At 39.3% G+C, this 22,022-nt stretch overlaps 1 protein-coding gene across 1 annotated transcript in view; it reads right to left on the bottom strand.

Moving 5' to 3' along the window:
• Positions 1 to 10,307, bottom strand: part of SLC16A12 (solute carrier family 16 member 12) — a 92,493-nt gene extending 82,186 nt beyond the window's left edge. The window contains exon 1 of the mRNA XM_032245581.1: positions 8,839 to 10,307. The gene's annotated coding sequence lies outside the window, so the exon portion shown is untranslated. The remainder of the gene's footprint in view (positions 1 to 8,838) is intronic.
• Between the last annotated feature and the right edge of the window lie 11,715 nt (positions 10,308 to 22,022).

The following is a 22,022-nucleotide window of genomic DNA, read 5'->3' as shown; positions in this document are numbered from 1 at the left end:
CTACTTATATTATATAGTAAATCTTATTTATGCAGAATCTTAGCTGTGTGAAAAAGGCCTAAAAGCTAACAAAATCTACATCCATACAATTTACTCACAGGAACACACCAGTGTGTCTGACTCATTTACTCTTATTAGTTCTTTGTTTTCTAAGGCAGCAGCAGATTAGAATGTAAACTCCAAAAGGCAGGAATTTTTGTTGATTTTGTTCACGGATCTATCCCTATCACCAAGAGAGGAACTTAAGTATCCGTCAAATGAGAGATTGAGATATGTCGGTGAGAGAATGAGCCCTGACGTGTCCTCTCTGATTTGGCTGTGCTCCAGTCCTTCCCGATGATGTCACCACTCAGCTACTTCATGCCGGAGGCCCCAAAAACATCTGTCTTTGCAACCTCTGGTTTAAATGCTGTGCCAGACCATTAACTTGAAAATAGAAATTCTAAATAACTGATGAGATTTATTTTAGGAAGGTAAATACTTTCTCTGTGATCTTGTTTCCACTTGTGATTTGGTTAGCACCATGTTTTTAACTGGCAAGGTAAATCGTTTCCTACCAGACTATAAACTCCTTCAGACTCGGTATTAGGGCAAATTGGCTGAATTAAGCTGGAAAGTGAAATTTTAGCTCAGTTCTTAGGCTATGCATCCTTTGCTCCTTCCAAACTGAACTCCATCTGGACAGGAATAGAGTGTCTGAGTAATTGTTTCTTGATCCTCTGATGCTGCCTGGCAGACTGTAGGCACTCAATGGCTTCTTGGTTTTAAATTTGAATGGCAACACTTATTTTTGGACTAACATTCTGTTGCAAGAGTTTTCTGGCCCTACTGATATTTCAGTAAGGGCCAGGAATCCACTAAATCCATAGTAAGCAATTAATTCTTGCTAAGGCTTAATTTAAGAAAAATTCAAATGTTTAAAAGTCATGTTTGCTTGTTTGTTTAATTTGAAATAAAAATTGTACCAGGCATGATGGCTCATACCTGTAACCCCAGCACTTCGGGAGGCTGAGGCAGGATGATCACTTGAGGCCAGGGGTTTGAGATTAGCGTGGGCAACATATAAAGACTCTGTCTCTGTGGAAAAATTTTTTAAACTAGCCAGGTGCAGTGGCGTGTGCCTGTAATCCCATCTACTTAGGAGGATAAGGCAAAAGGATCCCTTGATCCCAGGAGTTCAAGGCTGCAGTGAGCTATAATTGTGCCTCTGTACTCCAGCCTGGGTGACAAGGTAAAACCTCATCTCAAAAAAGAAAGAAAAAGAAAATAGCTTATTAAGTTCTATGGGGAGGCGGGCAGGGCAACAGGACAGAATAGAAATGTACATTCTTACTATAGAAATGTACATTCTCATTACCTAGAATACCACCATTTCTTTTTTTTTTTTTTTTTGAGACAGGATCTCACTCTGACACCCCAGCTAGAATGCAGTAGCACAATCATAGCACATTGTAACCTCTCCTGGGCTCAAGCAATCCTACTGCCTCAGCCTCTCAAGTAGCCAGGACTATAACCACATGCCACTTACCCAGGTAATTTAATTTTTTTTTTTTTTTTTTGCAGAGACTAGGGCCTCCCTATGTTGTCCAGGCTAGTCTCAACTCCTAGCCTTAAACAGTCCTCCTGCCTTGGCCTCCCAAACCCCTAAGGTTACAAGGATGAGCCATTATACCTGTCTCCAACTTTATTGAATAGAAGAATGTCACTACTTTTTAAATGAAGAAGTTCCTGTCTGGGCATCTCTGAGAAATAATGACACAGGGGTAGTTGGCAGTAACAACACAGCTGGGCAGTTTTCTCATGTTTGAGAAACATTTATATAACACTTCACAGTTCATAGGAGGTAGCTGCTCTCCCAACTATTCTTTAAGAAAATGATTTCCATATTCCCACAGTCCTAGAATAACATAAACTGTGAGTTATCCATCTATTACAACGTTTCAAGAAAAAGGACAAATTAAGAAACACTACTATATTAAATATATACACCTAAGATGCCAATCACATCTTATTTCAGAAACACTAAAATAAGGAAGGAAAAAAGGGCACCTTAGTCTTGGGGAAAACAGACTAGCTGTCTAATCTTGAAGTGACTTGCTCAAAGTCACTCAAATGATTTACCTGCAGAACTAGTGTTAGGGCTTCTTCACTCCTTTCATGCAACAGTAGCTGGGCATCAATAAGTGCAGTCACAGGACAAACAGTGATAAACAAGAGGCAGTCCCTGGGCCTCCCGGAATCCCTCCACTGGTAAGGGGCTCTGTTCTCTGCTTTTTAAATCAAGAAGTTATGTCAGATCCCACCTACTTAGGAGGATAAGTTAGGAGAATCCCTCGAGCCCAGGAGTTCAAAGCTGCACTGAGCTATAACTGTGCCACTGTACTCCAGCCTGGGTGACAAAGTGAAACCCCATCTCAAAAAAAAAAAAAGAAAAAAGAAAGAAAGAAAGAAAAAGAAAATAGCTTATTGAGTTCTATGGGGGCAGGCAGGGCGATGGGACAGAATAGAAATGTACATTCTTACTACCTAGCATACCACCTTTTCTTTTCTTTTTTTTAGAGACAGGGTCTCACTCTGACACCCAAGCTGACTTCCCAAGTGGGAAGTCAGAACAGTGCAGGCAGAAAGCCAGCAAGCACAAAGAGCTCTCCATTCCCAAAAGGGTTGGGTGTCAGGGAACTCTGGCTCTCTTTGTTGCTGTTAAACTTCAGTGTGTCCTGGTCCCCAGAGCCCAGCATGCCACAAGCCTCACCCAGGTAGGCCCCGGAAAAAACAAGCTGCACCCTACCCCCAGCAGCTGTTCTGTCTGGCTGGAGAGAGGCACAGCTGGCTTCCTTAGGAAATCTGTACATGAAAGGAAGGTGGCCTGGGAGCACACCAAACTGTTTACAGTGCAAGCCTGAGGAATGAGAGGCGGTGGAGGGAGCAGCATCCCCCTTATGCCCTTCTCTAAATTATGGATTATTTTAGAGGTAATTTTAAAAATTCAAATCTGGAAAAAGAAACCAAGAAAAGTGAAGAACATGCAAGTTGGATTTAGAAAGATTAGGGGTGAAATCCAGGCTTTCCCACTGACTTGCTGTGTAACCTGGAACAAGTGACCTCCTAGGCCTCCATTTTCTACCTACTCATAGGGTTACTCTGGAGCCCTCCTGCAAAGAGCACTCTCTTTCCACCTTCCCAACAATCCTGGCCACACTTGTGGTCACTGCTGGTGGACCCTTATGTGGCAGGAGTGGTCCCACTTTCTGCTTTATCCTATTATCATATCTAACCCATTAAGGAGTTGAAATTGCCTGGGGAAATGTACAGGCAGAAAACAAAACATAAACACTCAATATATATTATATACTAAATATACACTATGATCACAACTATGATATTTTTAAAATATATTTTAGAATAGTGGTGGTTGCTACATAGCTTCAGCATCAGTATATCTTAGGGCAGGTAGGAAGAGTTGGGGAAGAGAAGTATTTTAGGAATTGTTGAAAGAATTATATAGGACATTCAGTTATATGAATGAAAGTCTTGTCACTTTCACCACAATTCCAAAACACATATCCCATATTGATAATGTGTCACAAACATGGGAACAATAGACACTGGGGCCTACTTGAAGGGGCATGGTGGGAAAAAGGCAAGGGTCAAAAAACTACGTATCGGATACTATCCTCACCACCTGGGTGAAAAAAATCATTTATACACCAAACCCTACTGACACACAATTTACCCATGGAACAAACCTGCACATGTATCCCCTGAACCTAACACAAAAGTTGAGAGAGAAAAAATACCCCATCAGCAAAATCTGGTATCTCCCAATTCTTTTTCCCTATCAACTTCCTCATAAATTGTTTGAGAATAAAGCAGACATCCAGTATGAGAACCAGAACTATAAATAAAAAGCAGATGTGTCTGAAATACAGGCCCTCAGGGAGTGTATACACAGGAGCAGGAAGCCTCTTGAGAAGGAACTCATACCAATGCGAGGATTAATTCAGATGCACAACTTTAGTTTCCCCCCAAGACTTTATGAACTAATAGGCAGGAATTGATGTGGACTGGATTTCCTCAAGTTTTAGTACAGGCTGAACCATGGAAACACCGTTTTTATTGTCATTGCAGGGAGTAGAGGGTCCAAGGAAAAGAATGTTACATGGCAACAGAACGATTCAGATTTTCTGGAAATCTTTTATGATTCCAGACATATAAAACATCATACAAAGCCCGGGCATGATGGCTCACACCTGTAATCTCAGTACTTTGGGAGGCCAGGGTGGGCGGATCACAAGGTCAGGAATTCGAGACCAGCCTGGCCAACATAGTAAAATCCCATCTGTACTAAAAATACAAAAATTAGCTGGGTGTGGTAGTGGGTGCCTGTAATCCCAGCTACTCAGGAGGCTGAGGCAGGAGAATTGCTTCAACCCAGGAGGCGGAGGTTGCAGTGAGCCGAGATTGTGCCATTGCATGCCAGCCTGGGTGACAGAGCAAGACTCCATCTCGAACAAAAAAAAAAAACATACAAAGAGAAAAATGCATATTTCTAAAATAGAACTACATATATATCATTGTCACCATCCAAAAAGCTTCCACAAACCAATCAGGCAATCTGTATAAAAAGTTCAATCCCTTTGACCCACCTACCAAAACTGCTTCAGGAAAACCATCATTAGAATACAAAGCAAAAATATGGAAAAAGTTCATGTCACATTATGCTCAAAGCAAGGCAATTTGCAACATCAAAAAATTATGTCCCCTACTTTCTAACTTCAAACCTCACTGACAGGTCCCATGGTCACTAAGCCTCAACACAATACAAATTCAAGCTTCACTTTTTCATGAGGTTCAAATTAGCCAATACATATTCAAGAACTCAATAAGCATTTGTAAATCCCTCAACTATTTCAAAAGCTTAAAAAAGAAAAAAGCTCATACTTCAGAAAATAAGAGAACTGTGGAAACAAAAGCATCAAATGTTTTAAAAGCACACATACACTTGTGTTTTGGAAATCACCTGTGCAGTGAGCCCTGAACTAGTTAGCAAATGACAGTCCCTGGTAGAGAGAAGAGCAACTGTCCAAGGCCCCATGGCCAGCTGCCACTACTTGGCAATACAGGCCAAAAAAAAAAAAAAAAACCCTGGGTGAAACTGAAACCATACCTGTTCTCTGCCCCTGCCCTTGAGCCTTAAGGCTTCAGACCTCAGCTTAACTGAAATTGGAAATGAAGTACTTAGTAGAGTACCTGGAGTACGATCATTGCTTGCTATGTGTTTAATGAGTAATAAAGGGAATGCAGTTAAGCCTCCAGCCAGTGCCTGGAATATGTACATGCTCAGTAAATGGAAGTATTGTTGTCCTTATCATTATTTTTACTATTAAATGAGTAAGTCACATTTGTATAGCAACTCAGAGTTTATGTAAAGTGCTTTCAATCCCCACAACAATCTTGTAAGAGAAAATTGAGGCTCCTGGAAGGTAGTAATCCATCCAAGTTCATGCTGCTATCAAATGCTGAAGCTGGGGACTTGAGTGCCAGCCAAGTCTCCTTCCCCTTAGTAAGGCTGTCTGAATCTGACAATAGTGCCTCGTCTCTGCCATGGTTGTACCTGATCCCATTATAATTGATTCCAGTCCAAGTGAAGCCAGTCCAAGTCGAGGTTTCTGTTCCTTACACCCCAAACCACCCTACCAAGTACATTTTATACTCATAGCACTTATGGATCAGACTTAGTACACATATTCTATGCCTGAGCAATAACTCCATATCATCACATGTGGGGCTTTCTTTTTTTTTTTTTTTTCTTTTTTTTTTTGTCGAGGTTTTTTCGCTCTTGTTACCCAGGCTGGAGTGCAATGGCGTGATCTCGGCTCACCACAACCTCCGCCTCCTGAGTTCAAGCAATTCTCCTTCATCAGCCTCCCGAGTAGCTGGGACTATAGGCACGTGCCACCAAGCCCAGCTAATTTTTGTATTTTTAGTAGAGACAGGGTTTCACCTTGTTGACCAAGATGGCCTCGATCTCTTGACCTCGTGATCCACCCACCTCGGCCTCCCAAAGTGCTGGGATTATAGGCACCAGCCACCGCGCCCGGCACATGTGGGGCTTTCTAAGCTTACATCAGTTCTAACTTTGATTTCCTAAAATCCTACATGGACAGAGGAGAAAAAGAAACAATGGTACGTACAGCTGTACAAAGGAAACACATGTTACTGGTTTCCCATCACATGGCTAGAGAAGCAGAGGACACCACACTGAGTCCCACTGAAGTTTCCAGCCCTTCTCCCACGACCCCCATCCCCACATGTCATAATAGACTTCCACATCTGGATGCCTGATGATCTTCAGGTGCCTCTCTGTCCAGAGAGGGTCACAGTGCACATTACCAGGAGAATCTTAAGAAAGAGGGAGGAGGAGGAAGAAGAAGAGGAGGTTTCATCAGGGTATTTAGTCTTTTCTTCCAATTGTAATTTGGCTAAAGCATCCAAAGTTACCTGTGACATGTGTTGTTTTTCCAATTCATACTTCAAGTTTTTTTTTCAAAACTGCAATGCAAAATATAAGCTATGCAACTGTCCTTTGACAACACAATGTTCTATTGAGATGATCAAGTGGTCTTTATTGTACATCAGAAACCAGCTATCCTTTTGTATCTTTCCCTGTTAGTGCCCACACTTGGGTTGTGTCCTTCTAAAGTGCAGACCATCCTTAGGACGACCAGGCACCATTCTCCAATGAGAGGCAAAGCCCAGTCAGCAGCTATCCAGCAGCTCTGCCATTCTCAGCCTCAAGCTTGACCACCTCATGTCCCACAGCATTCACCTCCAATCCATTTCAACCATGCACTCCCAAAACTGTACTACCTACCTATCATCACAAATGCCAGCCCTCATTTCTGAAATCTAGAGTTTTATTGGAAATTAAGTATCCTTCTTGAATCCCAACTTTAATCCTCCAAACATCTCCAACTCCCTCTTATTGTACCTGGTTTCAACCCCTTGCACCTTCCGGCCCATTGGTGCGCCACTTTCGCCCATTCCATTAACTGGTCCTGCTCTCTTTTCCCTCTGCTTGGCTGCTAGACTTCATGATCCATCACTTTAATTGCGCCCTTGCTAGAAGCACCTCTATTCCAAACTACTAATCCCCAATTCTGCATCAATCCAAACACCCAAACATTTCCACTCCTATAACCGGTAAATCAAGTTTTGCTAGAGGAAATCTCTTAATCTTGGAGATTAACAGCAAAACATAATTATGAATTCCAACAGAAATTAAGTTCTTGGTGTGACTCAGCAATAATATATTGCACCTGTTCCTTACACACTGGTGTTTGAAATCTTAAGTATTCCATGTGCCCCTCATTTGCAGCAGTACAGCATGATGGTACACAGCTTTGCATCCTGGTTCTGCCTCTTAGTCACCATATAACCTCAGACAAGTGACTTAGCTTCTCTGTTTTTCAGTTACCTCAATTGTAAAATCAGGACAATTCCATCTTCACAAGGTTGTGGCAAGAATTTAGTGAGTTATCTACCTAAGGCATTTTAACAATGTTTGTGATATAGAAAGTGTCCAAAACATGTTAGTTACTGTTTTGTAGGCAGAACTGAGGCCATTAGACGGGATTTTCTTCCATTTCCTTTCCTTTCTTTCAGTTTATTATTTTCCTGCATTTCCTATTTCTCCAATTTATTCTTAACTACATTCATCCTTATTTTTTCTTCCTCTTTCAAAGACAGACTTGTCACTCTATATTTAATCTTGCCAGCCAGTATCCCTTCTTATTTTTTCTACATTTTGAATCTTAGCCTATAAATTTACTCATGTGTCTCTTTTCTTGAAAGCAGCAATGAAGAATGTGAGGGAGAAAAGAAGAGAAGAGAAGGAAAAAGCAGGGAAGAAAACTCGTTTTCAACCTTAAAACCCTTTCTGGCTCTCACTGATTAGTGGTTTCTTCCCTTCACAGACACAGTCTCTAAGGATTGTCTACACTGACAATCTCCTCGCTTCTCTTCCCATTCCCACCTCAATGGAAGGAAATTTGCCTCCTGTGTCCTCCGCACCACTCAGGCTGTTTTTGATATTATTACCAACAACTCCTAATTGCCAGTGGTTACTCTGGCATTTTTAATTGGCCAGTCTCTGTAGAATGTGGCACTGTTGACCTCTCTGTCATTACTGAAACTTGTTCTTCCCTGAGTTTCCATGATAGGAGTCTCTTCTGTTTATCTTTCCTTCCTACAGACCCCTGCTTCTTAGTTCCTTCTGCTAGATTCTCTTTCTTTGACCACTCATTATATGTTGTGTCATCATTCATTCATTTATTCAACAAACATATTAAACTTTTACCATATGTCAGGTACCATGATGGCTGCTAGAACCAGTTAAGCAGAGGCAGCTGAAGCATCACTCCAGGCACTATTCACAGTGCAGACACACTACACAGGCATATAAATGACACCATCCAAAATTGTGCAATGGCAGTGACACTATAAGGAAGATACAGTCCTTGCCATCTTGTTGGACCAGTGAAAAAGACCAAAACATAGCTAGATAATTAGAGAATAAAACAGAAGGTGCAATGACCGAGAGATGCCCTAGGTATAGTGTGAGCACAGCCTACTTATTTTCCACAGTTCTTTAACCTATTTCATACCTCACTCTTCGCTTTTCCTCAGGTAAGTGATCTCAACTGAGCTTCTTAGTTTGATGATACACAAATTTGAATTTCTTGCCCAGAATATCAAACTTTCTACCACACCTTTCTACCACATGCCTTATAGGGCACCAAGAACCAGGAATATAAAAATAACAAATAAAAGTCTTACCACGAGGCGTTAATCTTGTTTCCCATCTGCACCACTTTAAAAGACCCTCTGGGGCCTTTCTTCAAACCCCATTCAGAGTTACCTGTGTGAAACACAAGCTAATTTTATCACCAAATCCTCATTGCCACTCACTCCCTTGTTCAAAACTGCCAAAGCAAAATCAAAACCCTTTGGCAGTGTGATGTACAAGACCCTGATGCTCTCGCTCCTGCCTGCTCCTCCAGCCTTCTCCAGCACCCTGGCTACACACATTCCCTACCTGTCAGCCATGCCACACCACCCGAAAATGAGCAGTGCTTTCAATTCCAAGACAATTCCCACCTCAGGGCTTTTGAACCTGTTGCTCCTACGGCCTGGAAGATTCACTCCTTGAATTTCTACATTTCTTTAATGGTTTGACCAACTTCAGCTATGTTAAGTGCCTCTAGTTCTGCACTCCCATAGCAGGTGATCACTTACGGGAGTCATTCCAATGCTGTAATACTTTGTACACACAAGTGTGTATACAAAGGCCCTTCCTCAAAGACCTTCCATCTCCTGGGAAGTGTCTTCTCCAGAAAAAAGGCAAGCCTTTGAGGAAGGTCCCTGTCTAACAGATGGCAGGGCCTCAGTACATGTTTGCCTGGGAAGAGGTAAACTCATGAAATTATTTTTAGCATTGTTTAATTACAATATTTTTTGTTAGAGGCTTGAAAGGTAATTAATTCTATTTCATCTAAATCAAAAGTCTCTTTTACAGCTTCTGCTTAAAGCTGTTAAAAGCTAAACTAAAACTTCATCTTAACAGGGCCTGCATTAGCAGTCAATTAGGTATACCACCATCGCAAGAATTGACAAGGAAAACAGAATATGCCAGGAAGATTCTGAGATGACAATTTGGGTCCATCAGTTACTGACCAATACTTGAAATTTTAGTTAGACCTTCATCTGTAATAAAATCAGAATATATGTTTGTCTAAATTTTATATATTTTTTTGAATGTGGAACATAATGAAGTCAATCTCAGCAAGTTAAAAAGGAAGGAAAAAATGTGTAGGGATTAATTTTTGATAAAATAACCAGTCCCTAATCACTGGAACACTTTAATTATCAAGTAAAATATCTTATTTATGAGTATTTATTTATTCTTTATCTAGGTACTCTGCCTTTTCCTAAGAGTGTTTTTGAATTTTTTAATTAAGTTAATAGCTGTTGCCAGGTGATCCTTGTGACTAAATTTGTCAAAGAGCTGGCTGGCATTGAGGGCACAATCTGTGTCAATAAAAGAAAATAAGCTACAGACACATGTGGAATGGGGATTTGCCCTAAACCTCCATGGGATCACACCCAAAACAGCAGTCACTATTCTAGTTCCACAAGGGAGAATTAAAATATGGGGGAAATGTCTGGATTTTTAAAGTTAGGAAACGATGATTTTTTTTTTATTATTATACTTTAAGTTCTGGGGTACATGTGTAGATCTTGCAGGATTGTTGCATAGGTACGCACATGCCATGGTGGTTTGCTGTCTCCATCCCCCATTACCTACATTCATCATTTCTCCCAATGTTATCCCTCCCCAACCTCCCCACACCCCACTATTCTTCCTCTAGCCCCCCCACACCCCAATAGACTCCAGTGTGTGATGTTCCCCTCCCTGTGTCCATGTGTTCTCATTGTTCAACACCCAACTATGAGTGAGAACATGGGGTGTTTGGTTTTTTGTTCTTATCTCAGTTTGCTGAAAATGATGGTTGCCAGATTCATCCATGCCCCTACAAGGGACATGAACTCACCCTTTTTTATGGCTGCGTAGTATTCTGTGGTGTATATGTGCCACATTTCTTTATCCAGTATATCATCAATGGGCATTTGGGTTGCTTCCAGGTCTTTACTATTGTAAACAGTGCCGCAATGAACATACTGTGCATGTGACTTTATAATAGAATGATTTATAATCCTTTGGGTATATATCCAGTAATGGGATTGCTGGATCAAATGGCATTTCTATTTCTAGATCCTTGAAGAATCGCCACACTATCTTCCACAATGGTTGAACTAATTTACACTCCCACAAACAGTGTAAAAGTGTTCCTATTTCTCCATATCCTCTCCAGCATCTGTTATCTCCAGATTTTTTAATGATTGCCATTCTAACTGGTATGAGATAGTATCTCAATGTGGTTTTGATTTTCATTTCTCTAATGACCAGTGATGATGAGCATTTTTTCATATGTTTGTTGGCCACATAAATGTCTTCTTTTGAAAAGTGTCTGTTCATACCCTTCGCCCACTTTTTGATGGTTTTTTTTTTTCTTATAAATCTGTTTTGGTTCTTTGTAGATTCTGGATATTAGCCCTTTGTCAGATGGATAGCTTGCAAAAAATTTTTCCCATTCTGTTGGTTGCCAGTTCACTCTAATGATTGTTTCTTTTGCTGTACACAAGCTATTAAGTTTAATTAGATCCCATTTATGTACTTTGGCTTTTGTTGCCATTGTTTTTGGTGTTTTAGCCATGAAGTCCTTGCCTATGCTTATGTAGTGAATGGCATTGCCTAGGTTTTCTTCTAGGGTTTTTATGGTGTTAGGTCTTATGTTTAAATCTTTAATCCATCAAATTCACACATAACAATATTAGCCTTAAATGTAAACGGCCTAAATGCCCCAATCAAAAGACACAGGCTGGCAAACTGGATAAAAAGTCAAGACCTATCAGTGTGCTGTATTCAGGAGACCCATCTCACATCTCACGTGCAAAGACACAAATAGACTCAAAACAAAGGGATGGAAGAAGATTTACCAAGCAAATGGAGAGCAAAAAAAAAGCAGGGGTTGCAGTCCTAGTCTCAGATAAAATGGACTTTAAACTAACAAAGATCAAAAGAGACAAAGAAGGGCATTACATAATGGTAAAAGGATCAATGCAACAAGAAGAGCTAACTATCCTAAATATACATGCACCCAATACAGGAGAACTTAGATACATAAAGCAAGTTCTTAATCACCTACAAAAAGACTTAGGTTCCCACACAATAATAGTGGGAGATTTTAACAACCCACTGTCAATATTAGACAGATCAACAAGACAGAAAAATTAACAAGGATACCCAGGACTTGAATGCAGATCTGGGCCAAGAGGAACTAACAGACATCTACAGAACTTTCCACCCTAAATCCACAGAATATACATTTTTCTTAGCACCACATTGCACTTACTCTAAAATTGACCACATAATTGGAAGTAAATCATTCCTCAGCAAATGCAAAAGAACGGAAATCATAACAACCAGACTCTCAGACCACAGTACAATCAAATTAGAACTCAGGATTAAGAAACTCACACAAAACTACACAACTACATGGAAACTGAACAACCTGTTACGGAATGATGACTGGATAAACAATGAAATGAAGGCAGAAATAAAGATGTTCTTCGAAACCAATGAGAATTAAGACACAATGTACCAGAATCTCTGGGACACATTTAAAGCAGTGTCTAGAGGGAAATTTATAGCACTAAATGCCAACATGAGAAGTGAGGAAAGATCTAAAATCAACACTCTATCATCAAAATTGAAAGAGCTAAAAGAGCAAGATCAAAAAAACTCAAAAGCTAGCAGAGACAAGAAATAACTAAGATTAGAGAAGAACTGAGGGAGACAGAGACATAAAAAAAGACTTCAAAAAATCAATAAATCTAGGAGCTGGTTTTTTGAAAAGATCAACAAAATATACCACTAGCCAGATTAATAAAAAAGAAAAGAAAGAAGAATCGAATAGATGGAATAAAAAATGATAAAGGGGATATCACTACTGATTCCACAGAAATATGAACTACCATCAGAGATTACTACAAACAACTCAGTGTATAAACCAGTAAATTTAGAAGAAATGGATAAATTCCTGGATACTTACACCCTTCCAATACTAAACCAGGAAGAAGTTGAATCCCTGAATACACCAATAACAGGGTCTGAAGTTGAGGCAGCAATTAATAGCCTACCAACTAACAAAAGTCCAGTTCCAGACAGGTTCACAGCCGAATTCTACCAGACATATAAAGAGGAGCTGGCCCATTCCTTCTGAAACTATTCCAAACAATACAAAAAGAGGGAATCCTCCCTAACTCATTTTATGAGACCAACATCATCCTGATACCAAAACCTGGCAGAGACAACTAAAAAATAAAACTTCAGGCCAATATCCATGATGAATATCAATGCAAAAATCTTCAATAAAATACTGGCAAACTGAATCCAACAGCACATCAAAAAGCTTATCCACCATGATCAAGTAGGCTTCATCCCAGGGATGCAAGGCTGGTTCAACATACACAAATCTATAAATGTAATCCATGACATAAACAGAACCAAAGACAAAAACCACATGATTATCTCAATTGATGCAGAGAAGGCCTTTGACAAAATTCAACAGCACTTATGCTAAAAACTCTCAATTAACTAGGTATCAATGGAACATATCTCAAAATAATAAAAGCTATTTATTACAAACCCACAGTCAATATCATGCTGAATGGGCAAAAACTGGAAGCATTCCCTTTGAAAACAGGCACTAGACAAGAACGCCCTCTCTCACCATTCCCATTCAACATAGTATTGGAAGTTCTAGCCAGAGCAATTAGGCAAGAAAAAGAAATAAAGGGTATTCAATTAGGAAAAGAGGGAGTCAAATTGTCTCTATTTGCAGATGACGTGATTGTATATTTAGAAGACCCCATCGTCTCAGCCCAAAATATCCTTAAGATGATAGGCAACTTCAGCAAAGTCTCAGTATACAAAATCAATGCGCAAAAATCGCAAGCATTCTTATACACCAATAACAGAGAGCCCAAATCATGAGTGAACTGCCATTCACAATTGCTACAAAGAGAATAAAATACCTGGGAATACAACTAACAATGGATGTGAAGGACCTCTTCAAGGAGAACTACAAACCACTGCTCAAGGAAATAAGAGAGTACACAAACAGATGGAAAAATATTCCATGCTTATGGTTAGGAAGAATCAATATTATGAAAATGGCCATACTGCCAAAAGTAATTTATAGATTCAATGCTATCCACATCAAGCTACCATTGACCTTCTTCACAGAACTAGAAAGAACCACCTTAAACTTCATATGGAACCAAAAAAGAGCCCACATAGCCAAGTCAATCCTAAGCAAAAAGAACAAAGCTGGAGGCATCATGCTATCAGACTTCAAACTATACTAAAAGGCTATAGTAACAGCATGGTACTAGTACCACAACAGAGATATAGACCAATGAAACAGAACAGAGGCCTCAGAGGCAACGCCACACATCTACAACCACCTTTGACAAACCTGACAAAAACAAGCAATGGGGAAAGGATTCCCTGTTTAATAAATGGTGTTGGGAAAACTGGCTAGCCATGCTCAGAAAGCTGAAACTGGACCCCTTTCTTACACATTACACAAAAATGAACTCCAGATGGAAACCTTGATATTTCTCAACAAATAATTTTATGTCAAAAAATGCGAGAACAGCTATCTGCATTGCCAAATCTACTAGGTAACCACTCAAGTTTATCCTCTCATTGTGCACTTTAACCTGCATGTAGAAGGGGCTCCAGTGATTTGTGTAGGATGCAAGGTTTTCAAAGAAAGGGTAAGCATCCTTGGATGGTTTCTAAGCCCTGTTTTCTAATCCCATCACACTATACACACACACACACACACACACACACACACACACACACACACACACACACACTTCTTTTGGCAGTTATGTATAACTGTTGTGGGGGAGTTATAAAATTAAAATATGAAATGCAAACTTCATTGACGAAAGTGTGCATTGGGTTAACGTGAGTACTGAGAAGGGTACTTAGCCCAGCATAGCTATTCCCCAGATTTTTTTTTCTTTTTGAGATAGAGTCTTGCTCTGTTGCCCAGGTGAAGTGCAGTGGCACGATCTCAGCTCACTGGAACCTCCACCTCCTGGGTTCAAGTGATTCTCCTGCCTTAGCCTCTGGAGTAGCTGGGATTACAGGCACCTGCCACCATGCCCAGCTAATTTCTGTATTTTTAGTAGAGATGAGGTTTCGCCTTGTTGGCCAGGCTGGTCTCTAACTCCTGACCTTGTGATCCACCCACCTCAGCCTCCCAAAGTGCTGGATTACAAGCATGAGCCACCACGCCTGGCCTATTCCCCACAATTTTATCTTTGACCCAACTTACCTCTCTCTAAAACTCTCCCAGGGAGACATATGACTTGAATTGAGTCCCTGTACTGATAACTCCCAAGCTATAGTTCTTGCCCTAAATATCTAACTGCTCGTTTGATTATCTCTCCCCACAGGCACCAAAGTTATAATGTCAATAAAACCAAAGTTTTCCCAGGTTTTTCAACACAGATGCACAGTAGTGGCTTGAAACAATTAGGAGCTACCAGAATATAAACCCAATTTGGCAAAGAAAAGGAAGCAGAAACTTAGAAACATGTGACCCAATCACTTACAAACTTGCTTTGGCCAAGAAATCCTTTGTCCAAATAAAATCTTACATGGAAACCAAATATGTGAAATCAAAAGTAGCACACCTGCACAGATAGCAGAAGGGGCCACCAGAAAGGAGCCCAAAGCTGGAAGCTGAACATCTGTTTACCACCCATTGCCCTCATGCCCTGTAACAGCTCCAGAGGTGCTCCCTCACACTCCCAGAAATTTGCAAAATACTGTTTAAAATCTACTGGCTAAAAATCCACTAAGATACTACTTTTTATTACAGAATCAACAGTTAAAGCACAATTTGGGAAAGCCAACTGGTAACAGTGGGTGAGAAGCTCCATGAGCATTAAAATCAAATAAGAACAAATGTCCTTAAAAAATTAGGGGCTGAGCCAGGGATGATGGCTCATGCCTGTAAACTCAGCAGTTTGGGAGGCCGAGGCAGGCAGATCACTTGAGGTCAGAAGTTTGAGACCAGCCTGGCTGACATGGTGAAACACTGTCTCTACTAAAAATGCAAAAATTAGCAGGCATGGTGGCAGGTGCCTGTCATCCCAGCTACTCAGGAGGCCTGAGGCAGGAGAATCTTTTGAACCCAGGAGGCGGAGTTTGCAGTGAGTTGAGATGGCGCCATTGCACTCCAGCCTGGGCAAGAAAGTGAGACTCTGACTCAAAAATAAAATAAAAATTAAAAATTAAGGGGCTGGCATGGTGGCTCACATCTATAATCCCAGCACTTTGGGAGGCTGAGGCAAGAGGATTGCTTGAGCCTAGAGTTTAAGACCAGCCTGGAAAAACATAGTAAGACCCCATTTCTACAAAAAAACACAAACAACAACAAAAAATTAAATTATCTGGGCATGGTGGTGCATACCTGTAGTTCCAGCTACTTTGGAGGCTGAAGCAGGAGGATCCCTTGAGCCTACTAGTTCAAGGCTGCAATGAGCCATCATTGCACCACTGCACTCCAGCCTGGGTGATAGTGAGACCCCATCTCTTAGGGAAAAAAAAAAAAGAAGAAAAACAAAAGAGGTCAATTCTGAGTAGAAATAGTCCACTAGATCAATCTTCAGAATCTGTATCAGTCACCTCACCATACTTTCTCAAAAACAACAAATCCTGATGACATGGAAAATCCTAAAATTAATCATACTTTGCTGAAGTCACATAGGGCAAGGGTTAAACTCCCATCTTTCTTATATAAGAGTCCTATATAATATCTTTCTTGTATAAAAGTCAGGCCAGGCATGGCGGCTCATGTCTGAAGTCCCTGCTTCTCAGGAGGTTGAGATGGGAGGATTGCTTAAGCCTAGGAGGTCGAGGCTGCAGTGGGCCCTGATAGGTCCACTGCACTCTAGCCTGGGTGACGAAAGGAGACCCTGTCCCAAGAAAACCCTTTTTATTTAATTTGATACAATTAAATAAAAAGAGAAAGTTTTCAGAGAAGGTTTGAGCATTAAGGTCGACAATTCAATTTAAAGAAATACATAACAAAAGACACATCTATAAGTATTTTAGAAGAAACAGATTATTGTATACCCATATCATACCACAATCATCAAAAACTTAAAGCTACTTTGTTAATTAATTCATTGGTTGACAGTAATTATACCAATTTGATTGATTTGGTTGTTTTGACATTTTATAAACATATGCTTAGTGAATTCCACAAAGAAGAAAAAAAAAAATCACTGAACATTCATTCAACTATTGGTAAAAGCTTTCCATATAATGAATGGGCCCTCTATAGAGAAAATGCAAAAAAAAAAAAAAAAATCCATCAGATATATTAAGAAGATACCACAACAACATGAAATTTTGTGTTTCAGTAAATTTTTTTTCTAAGGAAGCATAAAATTATTATTATATATATCCATAGTTTCTCAACCCTCGCTGTACATGAGATTCACCAGGGAGATTTAAAAACTACTGATACCCTAACCCTGTATCCCAGACCTACTGAATCAGAGTTTTTCAGAGTACAACATTGGTACCAGTACTTTTTTCCCTTCCTCAGGTGATTTTAATGTGTAGGTGGGGTTGAGAACCATTAATACGGAGTCTTCAATCAACTGATTTATAGATACTAGGTTGTCAGGTATCAACCTGAACAGACCATTTTTTTATATATCATTTGTGCCTGTGAGTTTGGACTACCCCTATTGATAACTATTTAATAATGATAGTGAAGGGTGGTTTTTGATAGTTGTCTGGTTGAACTATCACTGCCTGAAGCAGCAGCACTCTGTTCTCCCTCAAGAGATTTAACTTTGTTATTTGTAAGTGTGAGTTTTTATTTTTTTGGTGGCTCCTTCACAGGCTATGAATGTGGCTGCTTTGAAGTTACAGGTTCAGAGAGCTGAAATTGCTGTTTCAAGAAATACATCTGGTTTCAGTAGATAAATATGAACTCACTCCCATGGAAAGTATTCCACCAAGCAAAGCTGAATTACAAAAACAATACCAGTTGGCCCCAAAATAAGTACTTGTGGTCCTAATTTATAATATGTCAAATAAACCACAAAATGATGAATTGTGCTCAGGAATATTTTGAAAAAAAAACACAGTCTACAAATGTTTGGGGTGATAAATTTTAAGTATTAGTATAGTTAACATTTTATGTTGCTACTTTGCTTACATATATGAACCACGGAGCCAGAAGAGGGTGTTGGGCAGAAAACAATTGCTGAATTTTTATGGTGATTTGGAAGTTTGAAAACTATGTTCCAATTTCCTTTACAGTCTTAAGTGACTAATGCTATATCTATAAGAGACTCATAAACATGGAATTTCTATCTAGATGCAGAGATTAGTTATTTTCAAAATATACAAGGTACCCTCAGAAATGGAAACATTAGAAGCTCTCTGCAGTAATCAGAAGTCAGGAAAAGCAGAGTCAAAAAGTTGATACAACATATTTCAAACATTTTGCTTCAACTAGTATCATAAACAAAAAATTCATTCATAATCTTTGGATATTGGGTCATGATTGGAGTTCTGTGTTATTTTTCTTAGTTAACCCACATCCAGATCTCCTGCTTCCATTTCTTAAAGAGGAGCAGGAACTTACTGGACCTTTGAAAAAACCTGAATGCAAAATCATTCTAGATATTTTTACTGTACTCTTCAAATCTCTTATCGCTATGCCACACCTAAGTACTAATTTGCTTGTTCATTTGCTTTGTAAAAAGTGTTATACTCTTTTTTTAAAAGAGATAAAATTCACATAAAGTTCACTTTAATATTTTTAAAGTATACAATTTGGTGGTTTTTATATATTTGCAATGTTGTGCAACCACCACTCCATTATCTAACTCCAGAACATAGCCCTCACCCCAAAAAGAAACCTTGTATCCATTATCAGTCACTCTCTATTTCCCCTACCCCACTTCCCTGGCAATCACTAATCCACTTTTTGTTGATATGCATTTGCCTATTCTGGATATTTCATATGAATCATACAACATGCAGTCTTCGTATCTGGCTTCTTTCACTTACCACCATGTTTTCAAGGTTCATCCATGTTGCAGCATGTGTTGATATTGTTTTTTAACATTGCTTACTTTTATGGCCTCATATGGCAATCAACTTAGTTTGCACAGAAATACCATTCTTTGTTTAGCATTCACATTATATCAGTTTATGCAATATTTCATTAAATCACAAAATTACAATAGCACCCCAGCATTTTGGGAGGCCGAGGTGGGTAGATCACCTGAGGTCAGGAGTTCGAGACCAGCCTGGCCAACATGGTGATACCCCCGCTCTACAAAAAAAAGAAAAGAAAAATCAGCCGGGCATGGTGGTGGGTGCCTGTAAACCCAGCTACCAGAGAGGCTGAGATGGGAAAATTACTTGAACCAGGGAGGCAGACATTTTAGTGAGTCAAAATCATGCCACTGTACTCCAGCCTGGGCGACAGACCAAGACTCCGTCTCAAAGAAAAAAAAAATATGCAATAGCAAAGTACAACTGGTATAAACTGGACTATAACCAAACACCACTGCAAGCATGCACCTGACCTAGTAATAGATACCAATTTATTAAGATGATAGCTATTTCCCACAGTTGTCTCTGTCTGTGCAACAACCAGGATGTGTTTCAGAGGGCAAGGAGAGCATTGGTTAACTCAATGAGTTGTTTTAGTGTTGGGCAGTATTTCATTACCCAGAACAGAGTCAGATACATGCAGAGGGGCGGAGAGGTGATAAGTGTCTATTATACAACCCAATACAGTCTCAACTGGTTCCCAAGAGGAAGTTGTCTATGTATCTTCAAAAAGAGGCAAGGATGTGCTCCCATAAAGACAAGTATATCCTCTGCCTCCATAGAAGCTTTACCATCTTTCAAGAAGCAACTCCAATGTGCCCTTCTCTACAAAGTCTTCCCTAACCCTCAAATGTTCACAATGCGTGCCTGCTCTCACTTCTTCCTTTTAACTCCCAAAGTACTTATGCACCTCGTATGGTAGTTAAAATTGGTATGATAGCTAGTCATACAATGTCCTCTCTTCCATACCAGGCTGTAAGCTGCATCAGAGGCATGTTCTGTGTCTTTATACCTCCTGCTGTCACCAGCACCAGAAAAGATATGCTCAAAACACAATCTTCACACAAATCCTTACACAAATCTTTTAATAAGGAGTTGTTCAATAAACAATCATTAAATTAATAAATGAATGAGCACATGAATTAAATAATTAATTACATGCAACGTCTTACATGGCTACAGCAATTCATCCTACTTGTCAATGTACAGTAAATGAAGGAAGGATAAGTATCTAATTGGGCACAGTGGTGGGTGAATGAAGAAAAAAAATCAACTATACCAGGTGAATAGCATGGACCAGAAATTGTGACTCTTTTCTACATGTTCAACAGACACAACCTTCAAACAGGACATTGTTAGATAATGACACTTTCTGATGTCCTTTGATGTAGAGCAAATTAAAAATATTATCAGAGAAAAAAATCTTTCTGTTCAAAAGCCCTCAACATCTTCAACTGTGTATTTAGTTTTCATCAATTAAAGTATTATACCATTTCAATGGGTGACTTTTTATACACACTGGAAAGGTACTCATAAGAAAATAGCTTCCAAATCAGCAATTTTTAAAAGCAAAGCAACTGGTTAGGTGAGGAATGCATAAACAACCCCAAAAGCTGCACTGAATACTTTTCTTTGGCTGTATATGACTGAAAAACTGCCAAGTTCATTTTGATAAGCCCTTGTTAAAAACAATAAACATGCCTGAGCTTGCAAACCATGCTGTTTTGAAGAAAAAGCAATTGAGAGAATTAGGAAATGCTTAAAACTAGAATGTCTGATTAAAAACTACTGCGGAAATGGATTTACCAATAAGTCACAACACTGTGTGGTCTATGAATGTGGAGGCAAGTGGGGGACAAAATGTAAAGTGAGACAAAATAACAACAGAACACCATCTTCATTAATAAATAAAAAGCCACATCTTACGAACTAATTTAGTCTCCAATACTAATATGGTACCACTAACACTCTTAAGAAAACAAATCATCCTGTGCTTCAAGTTTAATCACCATAGTGATGTCTCTGTAATAAAGGAAATGGAATTTATTTGACTCCAAATGAACATATATTAAATAACCAAATATGGAAACTGTTATTAACTTACAGTAAAATGTCAGCTCATAAAAGTCAAAGTAACTTCATCTGAATTTGTTTGCTTTTTTTCCATGATTATAAGATTCCCAGAATGATGGAATTGGAAGGCAGATAATTTGGATCACTTATGTTTATTTTTCTGCTTAGGTAAAACTGAAATTCTCTTGTATCTGCCTAAGAAATCCTGGAAAATTTCTACTGAATAAATTGTAACTTGAGCTCTACAGGATCAAAGTTCTTTGTTTTGTTCATTGACACATCCCAAATGCTCAGAACAGCACTAAGCATACAGTAGGCACTCAATAAATATCTGCTAAATTGAATTACATTGAAAAATATGCAGTGCAATGCAATGTTAAATAAGTCAGTTTGAAATTCCTTTCTTTGCTCTGTTTTGGTCATAGTATTAATCACAAAAAACAAATAGTCCTCATCCTCATATAAACCACTTAAATGCTATAATTCATGTCTTTACCTCTGATCAATCATTACCATAGAGGATGCTGAGAATCAGAAAAGACTCCCAGGACAGATGAGGGTAGACTTACTCCCATCTATTTTGACCACTTTTCTTCTTTGGGCAGTTACCTGAGATGTATCTGCATATTCATTGCATAAAAATATTTTAAATGTTACTTAAAAGTTTGCATCTTTAAAAATTGTGCCACAAAAGCAATTTGATTAAATCAACTTCTCATCTATTTCAAAATCTCATCAGCTAAAAAAAAAACAAACATAAAAAAATAAGAACAGGAAACTGATATGATTAGGTGATGCTAGTTATATTATTTTTGTTCAAAATGCCTACAGGCAATATGCCTTGGAAAACCGAATTAGGTGGGAATGAGGCCTGGATGCTAGCGTTGGTTCCACCACCGGTTAACGGTATGAATTCAGCCAATGCTTCCCAACCTGGATCTGGGCTTCCCAGGCTGTAAGGTGAAGGGTTTCAACTTAGTAGATGGTCTCTAAAGCCTTTCCGCTTCTAAGTTTCTCTAAACCCTGTAATTACAAGTGATCAAATCCAGTTCACCTAATTACTACCACTGCTCTTTTACATCCTTCATTTCTT

Source organism: Sapajus apella, unplaced genomic scaffold (assembly GCF_009761245.1).
Source record: "Sapajus apella isolate SASKATOON/1434 unplaced genomic scaffold, GSC_monkey_1.0 scaffold58, whole genome shotgun sequence".
Lineage (NCBI taxonomy): Eukaryota > Metazoa > Chordata > Mammalia > Primates > Cebidae > Sapajus > Sapajus apella.
Note: the sequence above shows the minus strand (reverse complement) of the source record. Positions and strands in the feature narration are given on the sequence as shown.